The sequence below is a fragment of the Ambystoma mexicanum genome, chromosome 2q (genome assembly GCF_040938575.1).
Source record: "Ambystoma mexicanum isolate Mex_15411 chromosome 2q, UKY_AmexF1_1, whole genome shotgun sequence".
In the NCBI taxonomy this organism is placed as follows: Eukaryota; Metazoa; Chordata; class Amphibia; order Caudata; family Ambystomatidae; genus Ambystoma; species Ambystoma mexicanum.
Window position 1 is genome coordinate 451,372,367 of NC_090924.1, and position 20,403 is coordinate 451,392,769.

Below are 20,403 nucleotides of genomic sequence, written 5' to 3' on the forward strand. Positions count from 1 at the left end.
GTGATGAATTCAAAAGTTATCTGATTGCTCTAATAAAAGCAATACAATGCGCCTCATTACGAGTTTGGAGGTAGCCATGGCGCCATGGCTGCCAGCAAACTCGTTCCGAACTCCCCATTCACCAGGGCCCTTCCCCATTCCCATTTGAGCCCCCATAGGGCTCAAGGGGAATGCGCTAATAACGGTACCGCAAATTGCGGTACCGTTATTAGCGCCAGAGTCCCTTTGCGGGTCCCGTCCTCAACACCTGGAAAAACCAGGCGTTAAGGGAGGACCCGCAAAGGGAACTCGTAGTAGGGCGCTAAGGGATTACCGGCACCGGTGCCCTTACCGGTGCCGGTAATCCCTTAGCGCCCACCTCGTAATGAGGCCCAATGTGTCTCTCAACAGATAGCACCACCAAGGACTGAAGCCCCAACCAGCGCTGCATCTGACACACCAGCGACATCAACTCCTCTCCAGCTATTCCCAGGCGACTGTGTGTACATAATGAACTTTGGTGAGCCTAGATATAAGGGACCCTTTGAGGTCGTTTATGCCACTCCTCCTGTGTGGCAAAAGTTCTAGAGTTGCGATATTGGGTGCACCTGTCTGATGTACGCAAAGCACCCCAGACCCCAGCACCCACCCAAGTACAGTAAATAACTAAGGAGGGAAAAACCAGTTGTGCACCATTTCTCACACCATATTTGTGTTGCGCAACTGATCCACCTCTGCGATAAACAAAAACGCTGCTATGCATTATTTGCACAAAAGCTCTCTTGCTCTCTCTCTCTGTCTCTCTCTCTGTCTCTCTCTCTCTCTCTCTCTCTCTCTCTTTCTCTCTCTCTTACTTTGCAATGGATGTACACAGTTCCAATCATATCATTTATAACGAGCAACATTCTGGCTTTCGAGGATACTCTCTTATAACAGTGTTTTCCTCCATGTATACCTGTGTTATGCATTGTGGCTGGTCTATTTGCTATTTCTATGTTTGGATTAGGTATATATTTAAGGTGTAGTTTTATATGGGGTGGTCATTTAAAAAAAGGGGGAAATAAGACATGCAAACATTACTAATGATTCCTTAACTAATGATTTGTTAACTTATAACAATGCTGTATATATATCCTTATCAAACAGTTACTGAAATGTATAATATCACGGCCGCGGCCCTTGATACAAAGCCTAATGCAACTGCTAATGATACATCTTTCAGCCAGTAACGCATGGGGAAGCTTGCAAATGTACTCATGTTGTCATTATATCCTAACGTGTTTTCTGACATAATTGCAAATGTCAGTTTCTCTCCCAGTGTACCACATGTTACTGTTTCAAAACGTTTTAAAAGACAATTTGGAAGGGCCAAGTACGATCAGTACCAAGGACTTTGGTTAGATACAATAGAAGATGAGCACCATTCAGAGTTAAGTAATAGTTGGTACGCAGAAATGAGCTCAGTGGGGAAAAAGAAGGTTAGTGGAAGCTGTTATGTTTGTTCCTTGATACCACATTCGTCGGAAGCCCCCAATGTATTAATGCCACAGGAAACTCCGAATTTGGAGGCTCAAAGTTTACTCCATCTTACCTTGTGCAAATTGCAAAGCACTTTCCAGGCATGAAGCGTGCGACTCAAAATAATGGATCCAGATCCACTGCAATGTGCCCAAAACCCCAAACATGTGCAGTGCTTGCAAAGACTGTACCTAAAGTTGGAAGGCGTGAAGTTTGTGGCAAGCAGATGGCAAGAAACGACAATGAGCTGTATGGCAGGAGGGCTTGTAGGATTTGGAGAAGAAGTGATGTAAAAAGTGAATGTGGTATGCAGTGGGTACTGAAATGAGCATGTGGCAAAACTCACGGTAGTTGAGGCAATGCAGAAACCAGTGAAGGTGCAAAAGCAGGAAGAATATATACTGTGTTTTTATAACAAATGGAGCCTCTTTGTGGGGACCAACAGCATGTGCAATAAGACATTATACACCCCAGTAAAATTTCACACACTTCATAACCAGATGTTTTAAGGACTCCTCATTAGCCAGGCAGAACCTGCATCTAGCCAGGTCCGCTAATATCAGCCCTCTTCTGACCAAAATTTGTCTAGTTGGAAGAACATTCCATCTAGCTCTAAGGACAATACCTCGGTATAATCTATCTGGAAATTGTAAAATAACCTTCGTGGGGGAACCATGGGCTCTATGTTCATGGTTCAAATACAATAGTGAAGGATAAGAATGAAATGTAACTACAGTTTCACACCAGTGAAGATTGAATAATGCACGCTTTACAGACATAGGGTTACAAATCAAAGTCTCAGTTGACATCCCTATCTTTTCCAATAAGGACTCTGATCGGTCCCTTAAAGAGATCAATGTACGCGAGAGATCCAGGTTTCCATCCAAAAGATGATACAATGTGTTTGGCACTCTGGTTTTCATTTTTAAGTACTGAGATGTACAAGCCCACTGTACCTGTGACCACATTGATACAATTACCAGGTTACTCACCGTAGTGACCACCTTACTCCTAATCCATAGTCCCCTTTCCTCCATACTTGTGGGACATCTCTCCGTCCTGTGGGACGGGACCGGAGCACTTTGTAAAAAGCATCCACATTTTTTTCAAAAATGTGTCCCTCCTCTCTTTCCTGCGCAGGGCCCAGAACGCGGCTATAACCCCGCCCATCTTGGCTCCGCCCCGCTCATCGCCCATCAGTCCTTTTCTATCGCCGGGTCAAAGACCCATTAGCAATAACAGAGGAACCTTATTAGAGGGGACGGCAGGCGGGTGTATGGAGGAAAGGGGACTATGGACTAGGAGTAAGGTGGTCACTACGGTGAGTAACCTGGTAATACTCCTACGTCCCGTCCCCTTTCCTCCATACTTGTGGGAGATTCCCAAGCACTCCTTACAGGAACTACGGATCGATGGAAATACCCCTTACTGAAACAGGTTCTTCAGCACAGCCTGACCAAACTGAGCATCAGCTCTAGAGCTCATGTCGAGACAGTAATGCTTACAGAAAGCAGATGGGGAGGCCCAAGTAGCTGCCCTAGCAATGGACTCCCAGGGAACATATTTCTGAAAAGCAACCGCGGCTGCCTTGCCCCGCACCAGGTGTGCATGGATACCTTTAGGAGGTTTCAGCCTTTGGACGGTGAAAGACTCTGTGATGCAGGCGGCAATCCACCTGGAAATAGTTGCCTTAAATGCCGGCTTGCCCTGAGGGTTACCGAAGGTCACAAAAAGTTAAGAAGAACTCCTAAGCTCGGAAGTCCGTTCCAGGTAGAACTTAAGAGCTCTTTGGACATCAAGACAGTGTAGAACTCTTTCAGCCTCTGAGGTAGGGTTCGGAAAAAAGACCGGAAGGGAGATCGACTGATTCAGAGGGAATTCGGTCACTACCTTAGGTAGGAAAGCCGGGTTTGTCCAAAGGACTACCTTGTCCTTGTGAAAGACCAAGAAAGGATGCTCCACCGACAATACCTGGAGCTCACTCACTCTCCTCGCCGACGTAACGGCGACCAGAAAGGACACTTTCCAAGACAAGTACTTGAAGTCTACCGTAGCCATTGGTTCAAAGGGTTTATGGCACAGCGCCGTCAGGACTACATTTAGGTCCCATGGCGGGTGCGGATTACGAACCGGAGGGTAGAGGCGTGTCAAGCCAGCAAAATGCCTCTTCACCACTGGGTTAGTTAGAGAATAAGAACACAGGTCTGTAGAAAGGTAAGCGGAAAACGCTGAGAGATAAGTCCTGCATGACAGAACTTGAATCCCTGACTCTGCTAGGGAGGACACGAAGGGCAGCACCGTGTAAATCATGGCCACCCTCTGATCCAACTTCTTCTCCAAACGCCAATGACAGAACCTGAGCCATTTACTCCTGTATTGAGATCTGGTCGAGGGTTGCCTGGCTGCCTGGATAATGTGCATGTTATCCGCAGACAAACTCAGATGCTCTAAAGACTTGAACTCAGGCACCATGCTGCAAGCTGAGCGATTTTGGGGAGGGGTGCCACATCTGTTGTTCCCCTTGGTGAAGAAGATCAGGAGTTACTGGTAACCTGATCGGCGGATACACGACAGGTGTTGAAGTTCTGAGAACCAAAACCTGGCCGGCCACCAAAGGGCTATCAGTAGAAGGGAACAGTTCACAGAGTTCTTCAACTTCCAAATTGCTCGATTAACTAGAGGCAGAGGCGGGAAGGCGTTAGCTCTCATGTTGTGCCATGGAATTTCGAGAGCATCCCCCAGAGAGGAGGCTCCCAGCCCCCCTCTGGAGGCATACTGAGGAAGCTTCTTGTTTACCACCGCAGCGAAGAGGTCTACCTCTGGTGCGCCCCAACGCGAGAAAATCCATGAGAGGACCTCTGCCTTCAACTCCCACTCGTAGCTGACCACTGTCCGCCGGCTGAGGGCATCCGCTGCGACATTCAGCTGGCCCGGGATGTGCACTGCAAGCAGCCAGACACCATGAAGCACGGCCCACTCCCAAATCTGGATGGACAGGTCCACGAGGGGGGGAGACTTCGTTCCCCCTTGCTTGTTTATGTAATACATTGATACCACATTGTCCGTTCTTATGCAGACCACCTTGTTGACAATGAGCGGTCTGAACGCCCTGAGCGCTAGGAAGATCGCCATAAGCTCCAAATGATTTATGTACAGGAGCTTGTCCTGAGGCAACCAGAGGTCCGAGACCTGAAAAAGATCTAACGTCGCACCCCACCCGAGGAGGGAGGAGTCCGTCGTGATCGTCACCGTGGGGACTGTGTCCTGAAACCCTGCGCCCCCAGACAGATTGCTGAGAGATGACCACCAATCCAGGTCCACTCTCATGGAATCCGGAATCATTATCCGCATGGAATCCGGATCCACTGCCTGACGCCATGAATTCCGAAGAGCCATCTGGGTCCGTCTCATTTTGAGACGAGCAAGAGGAAGAGCCAGTACACACGAGGCCATGAGGCCCAAAAGCCTCTGGAACCACCAGGCCGACATGCTCTCCGACTGCGCAAGCAACTGACACGTGGCCAACAGATCCACCATTCTGTCTCCGGTCAGATACACTCTGCAGTCGATCGTGTTCCAACGAAAACCTAGGAAGATCAGGTCCTGTGAGGCCGTCATGGAGGATTTCCGCCAGTTCACCGACAGCCCAAGATGGAACAGGAGCTGAAGGAGAGACTGGAGGTTGCCTGCTGCTGCCAACGGACAAGGGCTGCGTAAGAGCCAGTCGTCCAAATAAGGATACACATGGATACCCTGGAGACGAAGATAGGCCGCAATCACCGACATAATATTCGTGAAGACAAGCAGCGCCGAGCTGAGGCCAAAAGGAAGCACCCGAAACTGGAAGTGCTCCTCTCCCAAAGAGAAGCGGAGGTATCTCCTGTGTGGACTCCAAATCAGGATATGCATGTACGCATTCTAAAGATCCACCACGCTGAGCCAATCGCCCATCTGCAAAGAGAAGCGAATCTGGCCGGGCGTGACCATCTTGAATTTCTCTTGGGGTAGGAAAAGATTGAACTGGGAAAGGTCTAGGATGGTGCGCAGGCCAGCCTGGTTGGGTTTGGGCACCGTAAACAGCCGGGAGTAGAAGCCCTCCCCTCGCTCCCTAAGGGGAACGGGTTCCACAGCTCTGAGGTCCAGAAGTTTCTGAACCTCGGCCTTGATGGAGGGTGAACCCGACAGCTGAACAGGAGGGTTGAGGGGTGGGGTAGGGGGTAAAGGTAAGCGGAAGCCCGCTCGAGCGACTGACAAGACCCATCTGTCTTCTGTGATGGTCTGCCACGCCTCCCAATGAGACGCAATGCGTCCTCCCACCCGGGTCTCGTGCGAGCGCGGAAAACCCTCATTTGGCAGGCTTATCGGTGGCAGTGCCACCTGAACCTGCTGAGGAGGCTGAGGAACGGGAGAAAAACCGCGTATGCTGTTGTCTACGGCGGTTATTCTCCGCAGGAGTATCCACTCTGCGAGATTTGCGGTCGAGGAAGCCCCTAAACCCAGAGGAAGGTCAACTTTGCGACAACGGTCTCTAGGATTTGAAAGGAGCTTTAACCAGAACAGACAATGATTTAGCTGTCTGAGTGCTATCCTTGGTTTTGGTGAGCTCTACATTAGTAGAAGAATGAAAAAGCTCCTTACCATCGAATGGAAGGTCCGACACCTTGTCTTGCACTTTCTTAGAAAATTTAGTGGCATGCAGCCACGCCTGCCGTGAGGTATCAACCCAAACATCAGGCCCCGAGCCGAGGTGTCTACGAGATGAGCCGCAGCCTCCAGGAGTTCCTGGGCCAAGACCCTGGCATCGGAAAGGCCTCCTTTGAAATGTTCCAGCTTCTCGACCGGGATGTTCTCCTCAAACTCCAACAGACCTTTCCACATCCGCATGTTAGCTCCCGCCAATATCAATTCGGCGTTGGCCTGTCTGAGCTGCAAAGCCGAGTTGACGAAGATTTTCCTCCCGAGGGAGTCGAGGAGCTTGTCCTCCTTTCCCAGAACCTGAGTAGCCGCCGTGGAAGAGGATGCTGCAGGCCTGCACTGCAAGGTGGCCGCATCCACCACTGTGGAGGAGGGAGGTGGACAAGACGACAGGGCCACCTCTTCCGAAGAATGCAGCCTGTACCTCGCGTCAATCTTTTTATTGACAAAAAGTCCCGAGTGTGGCTTTTCCCAGACTCTTCGGAGCTCGGCCAAAACGTCCTTCTGCAGGAACAGGCCGTTACGCTCCAAAGGAGACAGGGTGAACGCCCCAGAAAGCACGCCCTCCTCCGGAGCGGGTGCCTCGGGCACCGGAACATCTAAGAAACTCATCATGTTCAGTACCCGGTCATGAAAGGCTCTGATAGAGCGGGGAATTTCCTCGTTGTCCTGATCGCCTTGAGGGTCATCTGACAGGTCAGGATCCTGCTGAGCTGTGTCAGGCACTGCCTTGTCCATTGGGGACAATGGAGGCAAAGGCGGGAGAGCAAGGGGGCGCACCACGGGCAAGGGAGGCGCCGGCGGAACCACCGGAGGAACAGGTGGAGCCGGAGGCGCCGGTGGACATATCTCCTTGAAAAGCCCTTTGAAATATTCCCTCATGGGGTCGGTGCGCATAAGCGCTTGAAATTTACCGAAAAAGGCATCCTCGGGAGATTGTTTCGGGACCTGCGGAGGCCTCTCATGAGGTGGACAAATCCAGGGACGTAACAGGGAAGCGTGCCACACCGGCCCCTTCACCGATGTATCCACATAAATCAAAGGAGCCGCCCCAGCGGGCAACGAAACATTGTGCGGAAGAGGCATCTGGACGTTCCAATCATAAATCGGCCGGAAAGGATGCGCACAAGGGACCTTAGGTTCACCCAAGAGACCGAGCCCTACACCAGAAGCCGATGGCATAGTTGTAGGGGTAGCACCTAAAATGGCCGCCGTGGTCTGGTCGTGCCGGGAACGGGCGCCATTTTGTCCTCATCTGAGGGGAACTGCGGCACGTGAGGAAGTGAGGCAGGGGTCCCCATTGATGGATCAGGGGTCTTAATCTTAACCTTAACATAAGGAACCTCGGCCAAACTGGTACTACGAGGCCTGGAATGTTTTTGTGACATACCAACCGCCAACTGAGCCTTCGAAGGAAGGACCTCGGCACTGCCGGTTAAAGAAGAACTTTGCTTCTTTGCCCCCTCAATAGATCTGGTGTCACCACAAGAGCGGGAACGGTGCACTTTCACCGACAAAGCCTTGACCGGCCTCCCAGAACTGTTGGTAGCTTTAGCCTCTGTACGAGGGACCTCGGACCCAGGCCCGGTAAAAGCCTTTTCTGCGCGGGCCTCGAATATCCGTTCGGTAACTACAAGCCCAGCCAAGGCCTCGGGGCGCACCCCGGTTTTGTTTTTGAGGGAAGCCAACAGAGAGGCCTCAGAGCGAACTCCGGTACCCCACGACTCAGTAGAACTGGGTCTACAAACAGCCCCCACAGGATGGGCCTCGGAGCGTACTCCGGTGTTCACAGGCCCCTTACGGAGACCCTCGGAGAAAACTCTGGTAGAATTATTAGGCCCAACGGGCACCTCAGGGCGAACCCCGGTAACAGAGCGATCAACGCCCCTCCCGGACCGAGAGGAACCCGGGAAGGTATCCCCTGGCCGGGGTGCTCTGAAAAGTAAAGAATTTACCGGGCGTTTTTTCTTCTCGTCGATGAACGCCTGAAAATGCAAAGGAGGAGTTTGTCGGAACACCTCCTCCCACCGCTCCAACCGACGTTGAAGTGCCCGGACCGAAAGGGAGTTACAATAAAAACAGGAGTCCCAACGGTGTTCCAGACCCAAACACTCTAAACAAAGAGGATGGGGATCCGCCCTCGCGAAGCTACGGTGACACGATGAACAATCTGGAAAGTCTAATTTGAAAGACATAGACAGACTAGTAAACGAACGCTAGCGAGAGCCAGAGAGGAAAAAAGGGAAGAAAATCTTCCGAGGATGCAAGTGCGTCCGGCCCCGATCGAGCGGAGAAAAGGACTGATGGGCGATGCACGGGGCGGAGCCAAGATGGGCGGGGTTATGGCCGCGTGCCGGGCCCCGCGCAGGAATGAGAGGAGGGACACATTTTGGAAAAATGTTTTGATGCTTTTTACAAAGTGCTCCGGTCCCGTCCCACAGGACAGAGAGATGTCCCACAAGTATGGAGGAAAGGGGACGGGACGTAGGAGTATACCCAATTCAAATCTAATTGCAGAGATCGGGATCGCATTTGGCATGCCCAACAGTCTTCTCCAAATGCGACCCTCTATGCGATTCAATGTATCGCTCACTCTCTCAGGAACCAATTCAAGGCCATAGATTATTTAAGGTATAATTTTCCTCTCATAGAATATCAGGGCGGGCTTCAAAGATAATTTACCAAACTTTCGATCAATCCTGACCACCTGCGCTTCTAGCAATTTTGCCTTATGTAAGATAGGTTTGGTTAATGCCTTAGAGCCAGGGTAGGCAGGGATATTAAAACCCAAATATTGCATAGACTCAACCAATTTCAAAGGATTCTCACCCAACTTACCAATGTAACCCGAAATCGTGACCCTCGCTTTTCTAAAGGATAAAATTCAGGTTTTAAAGGGATTAATTGTTAACCCATTGGTTTTAGCATATACTTCAAAATTACTCAAAGACCCTTGCAGCCCCACTTTGGTATTGTTAAAAATCAACAGATCATCAGCATATGCTAACCAAATCATTTTGTCCTTGCCAATCTTAGGGGCCAGGAGTCCTCCTTGGGAAAGTGAGATGGCTACATCTGAAAAGCATTGGTTGAACAGCCAGGGTGCCAATGTGCAACCCCGTCTAACCCCCTGAAAGGATCTAATTCTCATTGAAAGATCTCCTCCATGATTCAAACGACCCCGAACTCCACAGTTCTCATAGACCCCGCTGATTAATCTCAGGAGCCCTGCAGGTAGACCACAACTGGCCAGTTTTAACCACAACCTGCCCCGGTCAACCTGGTCAAACGCGGCCGTCAGGTCGATTGAAGCCATATACGTGCAGCCGCCTATTGTTGACCATGCCGCCTCTTGTACACACTTCAGGGCAAGCCCCTTTACATTGGTTGAGTGACCCCTTCTAAAACCTGTCTGGAATTGATCCAGCAGGTGACTCCTGAGAGCCCACTCCTCCAAGTGTGACAACAGGAAAGTCTGCATCGATTGATGAAATCGGACGATAATTAGCCGGATCAGTTCTGCTGCCACACTTGAAGAGTGGGACAACATGAGCTGTGTTCCAAGATACAGGGGTCACCCCTGAGGACAGTATGTCACTGAACTCCAGACACAACAACTGGGCCCACAAATTAGGATTATCCTTGAAGGTGTTATTTGTGAGGCCGTTTGGGCCTGGAGCTCTTGAGCGCTTACATATGGACATCAGTGCTAAAATGGTTTCTACCTCAACATGCGGATCCCACCTGTCCTCTCTACTCAGGTCCCAAACCAGCAGCGGGTCCATAGAGGACTTCCCAAATCTACTCTCCAAGAACACAATCCATTCTTTTTCAGAAATCGAATTCGACTGACAACTTGTATAATTTGGGTCCTGCCCATTTACCAAGTACCAATGTACTTGTATCTGCCGCAATTAGGGCTCCAAGCATCTTTTCTGAATCTTTCTGCAATATTACAGATTTGATAGACTTACAGTAGTTCTTATATGATTGCTTAAGTTTCCCAATAAGCTTTCTGCTAACTGCCTCATCCTGATTAGTGCTCTGTTCTACGTAACATCATTTTTGCAGATGCTACATCAGTATTATAACAGTGGGAAACGCTAACTTGGCCAGAACCAGTTGCTCTCATTCCCAGGGCCATTTTGTCAGTAATTTGACCCACAAATGATTGGAACTCGACTGCATTGAAATTTTGGAGTTTCCAATCATAAGTCGAGTGGTTCAGTACATGATATATTTGGGAATTCATGGCACGAATTTTCGGGTCAGTCCATTTAACAGCATTACGCCCTACCTTAGCCACTAACTGTAATTTTTGCCGACATTTTCTAATATTCAAAACTCAATTAAATTGTGCCATAAGAATGCAATGGTTGCTCCAATCATTTTTAAGTATTTCAAATGACAGACAAGAATTCATAAGGGAAGTGTCTATAAAAATATAATCAATCAGAGACGAGCTATCCCCTCTATGCCAGGTAAGACATTTACTGGAATACCTTGATTCAGTGCTTTTCCCCGCCAGAGGAAAAAGGCCCCTACCACCTAGAGCTGTTATCCACTTCTGTCCAGCCACTTGCTTCTCTGAGCTACTCCCACCGATCTCTTCCAACTCCCACAATTTCTGAGAATGAGTACAGTCTGCATTCAGATCTCCCATAGCTATGACCCTGCCATCTGGGTGAGTTTCCATCCACTCATCCAGCACCTGGCAGAGCCCGTCTACAAATGGATCAACCAATTCAATACCCTTATGCCAGTAAATATTGAGTAGTAGTAGATTGATCGAACCATCCATTGACCTACAATCAACCCCCAATACACCAAAGGGCAAGTCAGCATTTACCACCCCACTGAAGCCAAGCGAAACATCCAAAGCAGTCAAAAGGCCTCCCAATGGTCTCCCCCCGTCCCATCTCTAGCAGGTTGGATAAAAACACTATATCCGTCAAGGGTGGGTGTAGGAGTTAACCATGTCTCTTGCAGACAAATGCTATTAGCCTTTCTCAACATTTTCATACACACAGAATTAGCAAAAAGATGGACATTGCCACGAGTATTCCAAGATTTCAAACATAATGTTATACTCTTCCAATGATCACCCAGAGAGGAATTATTTTCATGGGACCAGTTCTTGCCATAGAGAGGAGATAATGGATGCCCAATCCATATCATTCAGCACTCCACTCTGGGCCAATTTATCAGAAATAGCGGCAACCTTGGGAAAGCTAGCAATGGATTGGCTTATACCATTCTTTACGATTTCCTTACTTGATTCATGAATCTGAGAGATTTCGAAACCCAATCCTGCCAGTTCTTTTTGAGTGAAGATTAGTTCTCTTACTAGCGGAGAGGATAGAGACATAATGCTAGTACTCGTATCCTCTCTAACTGCGAAGGAAACTCTCCCAATATCAGCCGATGACACCAAAGCCAGGCTTGGGATAGACGCAAAGAAGGTTCGAATGTTTGGCCGATTCATACAAATCTAGTAGTCCAAACCCAGAGTACAGTGAATTTTAACTTGATGTATATCACGGCCCCCACCCTTCACCCTCTGTTGTGTAATTGCTTTCCCTTTAAGTGCATCAGAATAGGAGTGTTTTATTGGTGGAGCACTTTATGGACCATAAAACTAATCACCATTCCCCGCAGGTGCACTAGTGAGTCCTTTCACCGTAGCACCTGAAGAATAGTGAAAACACTGCAACTGATTCTTCATTCCAGCTGAAACTCTGGGATAGTTAGATTCCGGGGGGAGGTCAGCCACCTCTTTAAGGAATGTTGATTTTCCCATACCAGATCCTGCCACCACCCTGCCTATAGGCAAAATGGGGTTAAGACATGGGAGAGGCAGTTGTGTTATAGGTATATCCTCTGTAACCAGCCTAGGTCTGATAATGTCCTTCACAGCGCCCAAATTCACCACCGGTATCTCATTCGGGACTACTAAAGGACTCACTGTTGAACATGCATGAACCACTTTTCCCTCCACTCTGTTCCCCAACATTGTAGAGGTAGTTGCCCCCTCTGATGGGTCCCAGATAGACTGAGATTGGCTAGAGAATGGGCTGAATCTATAAGGGTCTCCTCCCTGCTCACCCCAAAACCCATGTAGGTGTGGAAATAGAATAATGGGAGAGTCTTTCAACCTCAAACCCAGGCTCATATCGGGAGCTCCCACTATCTTATTAAATTCCATGTTCTTCACAAATGACTCTGTAATAGGATTCCGGGGAGCTGGGACTCCAACCACCCTGTACAGCATAGTTGGAATATTCTCAGGTATAATCTGAGATTTTAACACCGGTTCATGGATTGAAAGTGCCTGTTCTGGTACAGGGGATAATCTGACATGAAACAAAGTAAAGTAATGCTTTTTCACGCGTGATAGTACAGTTGAAAAACACAGTGTTGGACGGGCAGGGGAGAAGGGTGGGTGGCATGGTCTGTAGGGAACAGGATGCCAGGTAGAGGCTTTGATTTGGGGGAGAAAGGATATGTGGGAGGATGTGCAGAGGAGGGGGGGCAGCAAAAGGGGCTGCACATGGTCTGGGGGTGGCAATGTGTTGGAGAGGTGAGAGGTGGCAGAAGGGGCCACATAGTTCTACTACTTTTACTTGTACACATTGACCCCTGGGTTTACAAATGTTTGGAAGCTTTTCAAGGTATAGGGCCTAATTTACCAAATGTTTTGTGCGGCATAAGGTGACTTTGCACTGCAAATGTAAAGGGATTTTGCGCTGCGCACAATGGGCTCTTCCGATTCAGAGATCAAACTTTCCACTGGCCCTTCCCAGTTAGCGCTGTGCAGGATTGCTTTGCACTACACTGAACGTAACGCGTAGGAAGGGCCAGCACAAACAACAAAATAGTGGGCGGAACATGCAAAATCCCCATTATATGCAGACAATGAGGAAGAACATGGGCTTGGGGAGTGAGGCACCGTGCAAACAAACAACACACCCCATGAAGTACTAAGTAAACCCTATTCAGAGAAACCAACGAGCAATATGCTCGATTACAAAGGCGAACAAGCACACCACCAGCCGTCACAAGTCGCAAAGCCCAAAGCGCAATAAAAGCCCAGAAAAACCGAAATGCAACCCGAATGAACATAGGATTTACACAATGCCGGACCCTGCATTGCTAGCACTGATCCTACTACATGGAAGAAGGAGGAGGAGGAGGGCCAGAGTCATCCATCAGTGAACTACATTATTTGGGATACAGATTAGGAGGTATATGGAAGATAGTGCTTGCCTCCCCATGTCATCCTAGTCCTGGTCAGGGAGTGGGAGAATGACCTGGCATCACCTACCATTTGCTCGCAGGCAGTGACACCTCTGGTGAAAGTACTATCAGCCTTACACTTCCTGACTACTGGATAATTCCAGCACACCAAAGCTATTGTTGGGGGCATATCACAGCCCAAACAATCCAGGTATTACACTGCATTTTAGCACGTGTGCATAGGTACATATACATGCCACGCACACTACTGCAGGCAAGGCTGAGAGTGTGCCAGGAATTCTATGCAGCTGCACACTTTGTTGGGGTCCTGAGAGCCATTGACTGCACAAATGTAGCACTGTTACCCCCCTCCACCCTCCCACCGAGAGACAGAGCACATATATATCGCAACAATCAACGTGCAGGTGATCTGTGATGCCAAGGGACACATCATGCATGTCAATGCCAACTTCCGAAGATGCATGCATGACAGCTACATCTTTCGTCATACACCCGTATACCAGGCCCTTGCATCGGGAACCTTCGGAAACACCTGTCTTGTGGGTATCAAATATCATGCACACACGCAAACACAGTCACATGACACAAGGCAACACAAGAAACAACAATAAATGCAAACAATAGCCATTTCCTCCTTTGCAGGGGACAGTGCCTACCCACTCTCACCATTCCTGTTGGCACCGATCAGGAATCCAGCCACCCCAGGTGAGGCAAGCTACAACATAGCACACATAGCCACTAGGGTCATTTGAATGCTCATGCCACGTCCCGCTTCCTTGACCACTCAGGTAGCGTCACCTGTAGTATGCAAAATCATTCTGGCATGTTGTGGTTTGTACACATTCCTGCCAAGCTTCTACTTGGTCTGTCACATGGGGTCCCCCATCCTCTTGTAGACTTCTTCTGCAGTGTGCCTCTCCACACCACAGGCATTCATGTGGTTGGTGACCTCCTGCAATATCCTCCACCACTTGGTCACAGGAAGGGTGCTGCCAGCCCAGGTCTACAGGTGGTGGTGTGTTTACAGGGCCCTGGTGTTTTTTTTTACATAATCAGTGAGCATTGTTACAGTCCCACCTGAAAAGCGCTTCTTCCTTGGTGGCCCCATCTCCTTGACCTGTGCCTCTTCGTGTGGTGCAGCCTATTTCCTGCTCTGGAGGCTGGCCACTCTTGCCTTAGTAGACCGTGGTGGTACAGGGGCACCTGTAAGCACACCACCAGGTTTAGCAAGTGGACCCTTCTTCTGCCATTTCCCCGTCCAGGTCTTCTCCCTCCCTGCTGAGCTCTACCATTCATGGTGCAGTTATGGCAAGGTATGCGCAAATCTATACGCTAAATACATGTGGAATTCCCAAGATTCGCCTGCTCCGGGCATGCCAGGTAATGCGCATTGCACCTCCTAAATGTCTCTGGCACCCCGCAGCAAGGTAGGGCACGTCACATACAGCATTACGTGAGTAGGCCCTTCCTCCCACTTTCATTATGCTGCTGCATGCAGCAATGGAAGATACCTGTTCATTCGTGTCACTCCTGCCTTGTGTCATATCTTGCCTCATTCTGCCTACAAAGCTCAACATCTCCTGGTGCCTAGTAGTGTGTCATTGGCTACTGACCACTAGCACTGCCTTGGAGTGCCTGGTATTCCCTCCTAGCCTGTTCTCCTGAGGCTCACCTGTCAGACTCTGTGATCACCTCATCTGCCATATTAGGAATTCCACACCTTAGAACGACCACCACAGCACCACACCAGCCTCAATTGAAGCCATGTCCAGAACACTGACCAGTACCCGCAAGGAAAGGGTAAGGGCTATCAACTTCAATGCTGCAGAAGTTGGCATCCTGGGTGAGTAGGTCCTGTCCCATTACAATGCCTTCTTAGATTTGCAAAATCAGCTTGGGACATATGGGCATCAGAAGATCTGGGTGGACATCACGGCCGCTATCAATGTGGAGGAGGTGGCAGTCCGTGCCAAGGACCACGCCAAGAAGGGCTGGGATGACCTCAGGATCCGTAGCCAGGTGAAGGCAGACCTCAAGGCTAGTGCTTCCATGGAGGTGCATCATGCAGGCCACCATCGGGAGTCACCCCTTCACCTACGGGTCCTGGAGAGGATAAACCCAGCTGTCCATGCCCAGGTCCTTGACCTGCAGGCACGGGTCCAAGCTGCTGGTGCATACTCGCAGGGTGTACCTTTCCACTGAGTTTGTGTGTCCTGCATGGGTTTGCATGATTTGAGCAAGTCAGTTCTTTTCACAGCAATTCTTAACGGGCATGCAGCCTCATGCAGATGCTGGGGTTATGTAATGGCACACATCTATGAAGTGGACAGGTATAGGTATGAGCTCTTTCATGTTGGAATGTCAGGGGTGCATGTTGCTAGATGTGGTTGGATGGAGATGTGCCTATGGTGCTACGGTTACATGTGGCCAGGTGCCCTTTCAATGGCCCTGCCTGTAGGATAGACTTGGGTCAATACAACATTAGTATTGTGAGGTGAAGTTAGTTGTTGCCATATATATGTAGCCACTCATCAATGTGCTAGGTTCGCATGTGCATGTCTCGTCTTTTTTCTTACACCTGTGAGACTGTATCCATTCTGGTTCAGGGCATGGGCCTGTGCGCATGAGGCAGTTACTTGTTCACCCATGCTGACTGAATACTACTGTTACTATTGCGGAGACTACACATGAATTGGCACTGATGTTCTATGTTCCCTTTTCCACAGTTGCTGCAGCTGGGGAAGAGGGTACAAGCTATGCTGTGGATCTGCAACCCAGGGACAATGCCTTCAGATCCAGGCGCCGACCCCAGCCACACCAAGTTGTTGCCACCTGTTCTGAAGGCGATGTGGCTGGGGGAGGTCCCATAAATCTGTCAATACTCCTGGGGCAGGGACATAGGGGGGTTCCCAGGATTCCACCATTGAGGTGAACACCTCGGCGGCAGTGGGACAGGGTGGTGTTGACATTGCCACACCGGGGCCCTAACCCATGGAGACCTAATTGGAGGTATCTGGGTTGATGGAGGAGAAGGCCTCTATAGGGCTCAATGGGAATGGGGAAGGCGCTATTTACGGGCCTGCTAATGGCAGGCCCGTAATTAGCGGCCTGGTCCCCTAAAGGGACCCGTAAGGGACGTGTGGTCCGACCATGTGTCCCTAGCGGTTCCCGTTAGGGGACCTCGGAATCGGGCGGTGGGGGATTACTGGCACCGGTCTCCTTACCGGTGCCCGGTATCCCCTCCGCCCGACTCGTAATGAGGCCCTAAATCTCAGATGAGGTAAGCCCTAAAAGCCCTCAGAATACAACAGAGGCCCGCCTACAAGTGGAGGAGGTGGAGCGGGCATCGGCCTTGGCTGAGGCATTGTCAGAGATCTCACTGGAGTAGCCTGCTGACTTAGGTATATAGTTCAGTATTTGTTTTTTTTTTTTGTATTATTTCTTTTTTCCTGGACAATTACTCCCTTTCCATGTTTGTACATAGTTTGTCTTCAATACATTTTTATTTCATGATTCTACCACACCATGTGCTGTTCCTTTTGTTTGACCATATTCTCAGAGTGAGTATGGTTTACGGCTATCATGCGGGTTTAAGGAACACTCTGTGGGTCATGTTATTGTGCTGTTTGCTGGGGGACATGTGTGCATGCTTCATGTGTGTTGTGATGTTCAGTATGTTGCATTCATGGTTGATGAACGTATGTAGTCTATTGTAAATATGGGAAGGCATCATGTTTTTGGAGTCACGTGTTTCACATCTTTGTCATGCACATCTGTTGATTGCCTACTTCCATGCTTTGCAGTACAGGCATGTTGGCCAATTGTGTACATGGTGTGTATGGTTGTGTGAAACATGTATGCTGTGGTTCACATGCCACTTCATTTGTGAATATGTACATGGGCGTTGGGTAATGTTGTGGCCTGTTTGTGGTTGGCACGATGGAATTACTTTGACTTAGACATGTGGACATATGTTTCACATGTAGGGAAGGGACCATAAAACAGCTGGAGGTGGCAAGGGATGGTTGTCTGGTGCCCTTCCTTGTGCATGGGCACTGCATGTTTGGTATGGGTGTCTCAGTGTTGGTTTAGTACATTTTTGATTGTGTGTCTCGTGTTGTCAATGTGGGGATGCATTTGGTGATGCGTCAGATGTTTCATGATTGTGTTTGGGGTCCCTCATTGGGGATGGGTGCTAATTTTTTCGTCTGTCTTGCCAGATGTTGCACAATGTATAGATGTTTGTGGTATCTGGTGACAGCTCATCCACCTCTATCCATTCATTTCTCGAGGTTCGGTTTAGTGTGTGTTGTGTTCCTTTCTGATCCACTGATGTTTTGATGTCCTTTTGGGACTTGCTTGTCAATGTGGATGTGCTCACACTTCTCTCACAGGTATGGCTTACTGGCCTTGGGGATATTGAGACGGGATGTGGCCTCACTCTGGATCACTGGGTTACACAGATCACATGTGCACTATGTCACATACACATCAAGAGACCAAAGTGTAGCTGCATTAATAGTATGGTTGGCTGTTGATGTGCAGCTGAGTGTGATCCAATAGGGAGCCATGGAAGAGGTGAGAGTCCTGGATTCAACGGCACTGCTCCCGGGCATTCATGTTGGCGGAGGATTACTGGCTGGTGCACTTCATGGTGGACATCGGACAGCAAAGTTGAGTTAGGTTACTGCTCCACTTTGGACTGGGACGAGGGAGGATTTGTGAATACCTCAGCTTAGAGGTTTGGGACACAAATCAGTGAGGGTACTGGGTCCACAAGGGAGGACTTGTGGGTGCTACCTTAAGTTAGAGGCTTGGGGTACAGATCAGTGGGGGACTGCGACCAGAGAGGCCTTGTGCGTGCTGCCTTAAGTTGGGTGTCCGGGGTGCAGTTTAGCAGATACGTGGGTACTGCCTTAAGTTAGAGGGACGGTGTGCAGTTTAGTGGAGGTACACAGGTGCTGTCTTAAATTCGGGGGCCGGGGGAGCAGTTTAGTGGCGGGAGGGGAGTGCATCCTTAAGTTAGGTGGCTGGGACACAGTTTTGTGGGGCTGCTGGGATGAGGACTTGTCGGATGCAGGAGTGGAGTAGGAGTAATGAATTGCTGGTAAGTAATTGATTTTTTCCATGGTTCCGGCACAAAGGTTTTTCGACACTGCTATGTTCGGTTTGTGTTGGGACGTTCCGGGTGCTACTCGTTATTCTTTGCGCTGCAGGTTTCTGCGCACATTTAATTTCATGAATCAATTCCCAGGCTATTATACTCCCGCTAACTACTTTGCGCTGACTTTGCACTTTCTTTGTAAATTAGGTCAATAGTGTGAAACGAATAAACCAGTAATTCAAGTTGATTTCAAAATCAAAACCAAAAAATGGTAACACAAACCGAGCCAAACAAATCCTCTAGCCCATCTCCTGTCATCATGATGTTTGATTTTACGGAGTTAGGAAGTGTTGAAGTGCCCTGCCCACTCTCCCATTAACTAGTAAGCCACCTCGTTTTTACTACTGCTGAATCGTAAAGAATAGGCCCTTACAATCATGACAGTTATATTTAGTGTTCAGAGCGAATATAGTGGTGCTGGGTTTCTGCCAGCTAATCAAACTAACTTGGCTGAGCGTCCGTCCTTAAGAGGGAGGGCACTAATGCTGAACAAGCAGGCGGCCATCCTATATAAGAAAGGCTGGTGGCTCCCGTGTGTCCAGGTTGTCGGTAAGTAATGGAAATCTAGCATTGCTGCTTGGTTATGGTGTCTTGTGATGTCTCGATTAAAAAACATTATGTGATTAAGTAAAAATTATAGCATTTTTTATGAAACCATGTTATTTTTCATCAGAACATGGCCTTTTCCAGAACACCAATATGCTGTGTTTTATAACCTGACACGTTGCTAGTTAAAAATGTAAATATGCCGAGATTAAGCTCGCTGAGATACATACACACAAGTAAAATAGAATACCTTCAGATTATGTGTTCATAATTTTTAAACAAATCTTGCACAAGCACAAAGGGTCTGGTTTACAAAGCCTTTTTCAATGGGGTTTTTCCATTTAAACGTGTTTTTGTAAATCAGGCCCAACATGTTTAAGAAGCAATCACAAGATTATTTATTTCTCTCTGTCACGTTGTTCCTTTTCACAGTGGCCTGGTCAGAGATATATTCTTAGGAGTGGAAGTGCAAGGTAAGGATTGGTGGCATATGGGTGGTGGTTAGAACAAATAGCTTTGTACTCCTGCAAGCAGGGATGCCAATTGTCATAAGGAATGTACTAAATACAAGGGTACTTCTGGTTGTGCACCTATATAATTTTGCCTTAAACTGCATTTGTTTTGTTCAGACCAGAAAACCCCTCTGGCGTCTCTACGCCGAAATCAAATCATGTGTAAGGCAGCTCCTAAACAAGTGCAGCGATGTTTGGAATGAACAAACATTGGGAATATTTGCATGTAGTAGGAAAGTTGAATTTTCTAGAAGATGCCCCGTACAATAACATATGCAGTCTATGAACAATGTAATCAGGTTATAGACCAGTGTATTCAGAGACTGACATGAACACACTCACACGTTTCCTGATGTAGCACTTAACTCATTCCAAAACCTGCACATCGCATTATTTCTTTTGATATTTCTAAAATAAGAACAAAATCCACAGAAAAGCATTAAAGAACAGAATAAACTCATTCACTGCCAACAATGTACCTCAATCATTTAACGTGTGCGTAAAAGAGGTCAGATATCCCCAACTGGGTTTACAAAGTATCCCACTGAATGGTGTACACATAGATTACTTATTTTTCACCGTTTTCAAATGCTTTTCTTCCTCACATTTCATACAATATGTATATTGGAAATCCCCATACTCCTTCTGGCTCGCAGGGCCTTGCTGTAGCACTGAAAAGCATTTCTAATGACTTGCTTAGCTTTGCTCTTAGAGGACTGCATATTAAAGCTT

The 20,403-nt window shown here is 48.5% G+C and overlaps 1 protein-coding gene across 1 annotated transcript in view; it reads left to right on the plus strand.

Annotated features, from left to right (window-relative positions):
* Positions 1-19,590: 19,590 nt before the first annotated feature.
* The window catches only part of LOC138569508 (myosin-4-like), an 87,460-nt gene continuing 86,647 nt past the window's right edge, over positions 19,591-20,403 (plus strand). Inside the window, exon 1 of the mRNA XM_069647543.1 lies at positions 19,591-19,632. The gene's annotated coding sequence lies outside the window, so the exon portion shown is untranslated. The remainder of the gene's footprint in view (positions 19,633-20,403) is intronic.